Consider the following 6,179-nt stretch of genomic DNA (forward strand, 5'->3'; position numbering starts at 1 on the left):
TTATTGCTTACTATAAAATAATGTATTCGAGAAGTGCAATGAATAATTTCGTGCCTCAACAGTATGACAGTGGTTCCTTCAACGGATAAAAATTAATTACGGGCATGTAAAGAAGCGGCATGGTTATAGGTACAACGAACTCTTTCCTTGGTTGCTACTGAAATTACCATTTAAAGGTTGATGGTGAAGTATTTGTCTCGATTTTACCCATATGAAGTCTATTATGAGTCCCGAGGTAGACCAAGAGAGGGCGTAATTTCCCTATCAGCGAAGGCCCCTTGGTCGGAAACTGCACTTCGCTGGTTCACAAACAACTATGAAACGCACGCGTTACATTTGTTGTGTCCCAATTCTGCCATTTACCAGTTCCAAACATGCCATTTTCCGTCGCCAGTCGTGCGTCGCCCATCAAATGGGTTGCATAGGACCTGCAAAAGCCGGGCTTTAACAAATGACAATGTGATGATTCCATTCACTTCTAAGGATCTTTTCCCAATAAGGCAAGTACAAATCCCACCTGTAATAATACTAGTCCCATAATTAATGCCAATAATGCTAGACTACCCCTGCCCCTTGACAAGAAAATGTCTTCTTTCTGAGAATTCAACCAAGTGTTTTTTGGGGGGAAAACATGTTCAGCAAAAATGTTCAGGCCAACTTATCCACAGTCTAATTCTAATTTGCATACTGAAAAAAATGTGCCGACTTGTTTTTATCAAATTCTAGAAAAAAAAATCTGCCAACCGACACAGATATTCCATTTTGTCCTCTCAATTTCACCTTGAAATCCATAAATACTAGACAGTGCTGTGGATAGCAAACTGCTTATTAAATGCATTGTAAGGGGGCAATTACCACTTGATTTTAAGTTTCAGAAAATGTGACGTGTTGGTTTTTGTGGGTGTGTATGCCATGGTGGATAGACCAATGAGAACAGGTTGTCCAGCACATCAGCATTATTTATGGGGCTAACAAGTAACGTTACTGTTTAAAAGACTTCTGTGAGCCTACCTGCAACTCAAGTCATGTCTAATTTGGAGTATACAGCAGATTTCATCATAGGTATACCGGCCCTCAAAATAATGTTGAATCAGTTCGTCTCTTATGAAAACTATTAAGGAATCAAACATTGTAAATAATTTATTACTTACATTCAGTTCTGTGGAATACCGTGCAGGGACGGACAGAAATATTATATATAGACCTAACGTCAGGCCGTTAACGAGTAAAGTTACGTCTAGAGTAACTAAGTTATCGAGAAAAACAATCTACCCTAACAAAAGTCCATTTTGTTAATTTATTTATGTAACAAAAATGGTATTATTTCATATACACGTCACTTTACCGATGTCAGGATATTATTTCTTCTTTCAAGTGGAGTTCGGCGCAACTGCAAAAACGAATACATCTTCTAGTTCTACTGCTAAAATGAAAGTCAGGCATGGTGGATCGATCGAACAAGTATGTGAAACGATCAAGGGTCAAAGTTAAAAATACCACTGCGCAATCATGACAAAAAAAACCGGAAGATATGGAATTCCATAGCTGATAGCATGGGTTTCTATTAGTGTTTTCAACGTGCATATTTTAGTTCGTGGACTGCAACTTCTTGTAACGATAAAACGACGTACAATTTTCGGGTACGATTCTGCGCTGAACTATAATAACACGCTTAACGGTCAGTCCGCCGCTTACACTTAATTTTAGTCCCAGTTCTTTGCGCAATTACATATCTTCAAACCAATTTCCCCACTTCAGAGCTAATTAATTCATACCATAAATTGACTCATTTTTACGGCGGCTCTCCCAGCCGGCTGTCTGGAAAGCGTGACACAGCCCTGGCGCCAGCCACAATAATCTTCTTTTCTCCGTCTCAAACGGTTGCATCTCTCATCATTCTCCGCGCCGATATCCGTATTATTTTTTTCACCTCGCTCGACGAATTGTAATGATATACCCTTTCAAGGAAAAGGAGAATGTTGTCAAGTGCTGTGTATGTTTTTGTTTCTTTCTGGTTTTTTTTAAGCCGAGGGATTTCCGTGAGGAGGCCAACTGATGTCTTATTTGCATGGGGTGTATGACGGGCCGCATCATTAGAGGCATAATTACCGAGACTTGGAGGGTTTTATTTATGGCGGGGCTAGCGAACAAAACAGAGAGAAAATGCGCCGCTCGGCCTTTGGAAAGCGCATTATATGTGTGATGTATGGATTGTGCTCTGAGAATCGATCCTAATAATATCAAAGCTGTCCACTAATGGACTTTATAGTTTATTACATCATTCCTCGTGGCTGAAAATAATGGTTGCATATTTTTGACAACTACGCATGATCGGTTCAGTCTGCACGCTTGCAAACAAATACCCTTCTCTTCCTTCGCCTTGCCTTATTAAAATAATATTAATATTCTATGTTTGTCATGGTATTCTCGTCTTCTGCACAGCCACGATAGCAACTCTCCTCTCTGAAATTTTCGGCTTTATCGTGCACTGTGTCTCCTTCTTCATGAATTCTGGGGCTGCGGTCTCCCACGACGTGATGCCCCTCATGTCTCCTCCCGTCGGCGGCTCTTCAAAGGGCCGGAGAAGTGGCAAATTATTCCCCGGAATCCATCCGAAATGATTTGATCCCCGACGCGCTCAGCGGGTCATTATCACGCGGCGGCGTGGTCGTGATGGTGCGACGCGGGCAGAGCTGAGAGCTTGGCCCGGTGATTGTTTCGTCATGCCGGGGACACACAGTGATTATACTGGGTCCATTCGCTAGCTCCCGCACGTCAGATCGCTTTGAACTCGACCGCCAATATCGTCTTGATGAGCTGGCTCGTACAAATAATAACACCGTCATTGACGATCTTCGTGGACGTATAATGTTTAGATTTTTTTTTTAATAGACTTGGTTTTTTTCCCCTCTTCAGTATTCACAGAGTTGGATTCTTGCGATCCAGCCTCACGGTATTCATGTTATCGCTGACCCCGGGGAATTATTAGTTGGGTGCGTTTGCCAAGGCGATGTGTTAAGCACCATCTCAGCACTCCTAATTGGGTGTAGAGGTACCACTAATCAGCTGCCTACTCACTAACTAGATAGTGCTGACTGAGAACTTGTAGAACTCTGTAATCCAAGGGTATCCTTTTTATATGTGTGTATTTATACTGATATAAATAAATCACAATTTTTGAGATACGACTTAATTAATGAATAATATTATATACCTACAAACTTTTATCCCTACAAACGCGTAAAAAATGTTTAAAAGACGGCAAAAGAAAAAAATGGATAGGAAAATGCTTTTGTTCTTGTTCAGGGACAAGTCACTATTAGGCCTATACGCGTATTCATTGAACTCAATTATACACGAGTCACACGAAACTAGGTATATGGAAATTGGAATTTTTATTGAATGAATAAAATTTCTGCACAAAATGAGCATGATTTGGCGAGCTAAGTCACGACGCACACCTTTCTTTAACGGCTTTAACTTCTTCATGGCTTTAACTCTAAGAAATTGCAAGCTTCTTTTCTCCCCTTTCCAAATAAAATCAGCCCACGAAATAATACAAAATGCACCGAGGGATGATCGAACGTTTAAATGGAGAAAGCCGAACCTTTAGGCCTATAAATGATGGCCACTGACGTTTTTGACAGAAAAAAGATGACCCTCTCGCAAAATTGTCATTAGATTTGATTATGGCTTTTTGGCTAGTAGAAGGCCAATAATTTTCAAATCACACGCGAAATGACCGATCCGTCGAGTGAGCACAGACGTTAATCATAGCGACGTTTAGATGTAATTGCTGATGTACAAAGCAGCCGATACGTAGACAACTCGTACTGTCCGTTCATTCGTTGAGGGGTTATGACGTGTTGTTTACCCCTCAGTAGTAGGTTGAGGGTACCTTATTCCCGAGGAAGCCATTTCTGATCTTGTTCATCGAATTTGCTTGATAAATTGTCGTCTAATGAAGGTTCCAAGCTTCCCTTTCGTTTTATTCCAAATCTGGCGTAAGACACTAAAGTACGTTTTATTACAAATATGAAATCACTCACCAGAGTAGATAGCTATTTATACTAATTTGACGGGAAATTATAGATTTTATGGATGCTTTCCAGTTCCAAAAATGAAGAATTAACTTCACTCTAAATTTCAATACGGCCAACTCACCAATAAGGTCCATAGTCGTTAAGTTCAATTGTCCAACTTATAGTTCATTTGTCTACTATGGGTTCGATAGTCCAAATGCTTATTAGTTGGAAAACAGAATAGCAAATCATCTGACCTTAGGTTCATAAAAGTCAGAGTTGATAACAAGCCTCCTTTGTCCAAAATTAAAATTAAAAGATTTAAGGGAAGTCAAACCCATAGTTGGGACTTTGAAAGTTGAAGTGCTTTTTGACTTGATGAATCTTCGGAGTATCGGACTTTTGAACATCTGGACTAAGAAAGTTTATTCCAAATTCGGATTATCAAACCTTTATTGAACTGTCAGACTGTCGAACAGACCCCGGCGTGTTCCGGTTGTACACCGCAAGGGACTCATCAGGGGCAAAATAGGTTTGTTTATTTCCGTCGAAAAAAATTCCCATTAAACAAATGGTGTATGGTGGTCGTCATAACAATACTCGACGTGTTTAATCTCAATCTTGGCTTGGGTAGTGATGTTTGAACTGGATTAAGAGCTAACCACCATTCACACCGGAAGTTCCACCGTGTACACAACTGGGGAGAAGTATTAAGCCTCGTCCCTCCTTGTGTGTTGAGGTTGCATGGAGAAATCCTCAATATAGGCTTTGCGTGGTAGCCATCTTGCAGGGCCGTTATGTTCGACAGCGAAACCTCCTTTGTGCATGCTATACCATGTGGAACAAAAGCACTGGCCTGCAAGATGGCAGCAATGCAAACCCTCGATATTTTGGTCCATACCCTCTCAAAAATTGACCCAAAGGTTCTGGCTGCACTAATGGCAGCACCTGCGTTCACACTTTCCATTTCATATCAAGATATGGCTGGTGCGGTCCCGTCCTTTCCATGAACTGCATCAAAAGCCTCATTTCCTTCAGAGGTGGTAAACTGTGACACCACTTTTGAATATTGAATGACTTTAATGGCTCAATTTAAAACTAGTGTAACCGTTTTTGTTATGTTAAATACCTAGCCGCTGTGCCACAACAGACGACGATTACTATTAACGAGACCGGCAAACTAGTCACAAGTGCAATTTACCGAAAAGAAGACATGTGCCATTCAACTCTTCTGTGTTTGTATCACTTGAACAAAACAACTTACAGACTTGAAATCGTCTGGATCTGCGTGAAACTGCATAAAACATTGGCTTTTTGTTTTGTTTGCATTTGTGTTTATTCATAAATCTGCGGGGAAGTCCAACATCAAGTGCTGTTTTCTTCAGAATGAATATAAGATAATGAATCAATGAAATGATGCGTTGTAAGAGTCGACAAGAATTTTCGGAAAGATTATGCTCCTGCCCCTTGATAAAAAAGTGCCCTTATAATAAACGTAGAAAGTAGTTTATTATCAGATTGAACGCAAACAAATATATTCAAACCTATGTTATTTCAAAGGCGAATTTAATTTTGTCAAAGGTTTACTGTGGGGCCTCCGCTGTTTCACTTCAATCGGTTCAACACTTATTATTACTGTATGGATTTGGGTGGGTGACTTCTTGATTCCAAGATTAAAAGGCGTAGTCTTTCCCGCCAGTCGTTTGCTTGCGCTTTCTTGCGTGAAACACATGCAAAATGTCGGACGCGATTGGCCGATTATCATCAAGCTATCAGTCGATCAACTTTGAAATCTCAGACTTTACTCCCTTTTAAAAAAAAAAAACACAACTGCGAATTGGCTGATGGCAGGCTGGCAGATCTGTAAATACCGAGTGATCGTGCAGATCGACCGAATTGGGGACCAATCGCCCTTTAACAGGCTTGCTCAATGAAGAAAATCACCGGGGAGTGGATCCGACTTGTCTGTGAAAGTGCAGCTACGGCGAGCGCTCGTGAAAAGTTCACTTGCAAAATACATTTTGTATAAATCTGAGGCGTTGTTCCTCTGGGGACAACCGCGACGGCACGTCATGGCCAATCTTGTCGCTGATGGGACTCAATATGGCCCGGCAACATGGATTTTACTTTGTTCACACGAGTACTGAATGTGGATCT

Source organism: Acanthaster planci, linkage group LG06 (assembly GCF_054643075.1).
Source record: "Acanthaster planci isolate LZ-2023a linkage group LG06, COTS_SCS, whole genome shotgun sequence".
NCBI classification, from domain to species: Eukaryota; Metazoa; Echinodermata; class Asteroidea; order Valvatida; family Acanthasteridae; genus Acanthaster; species Acanthaster planci.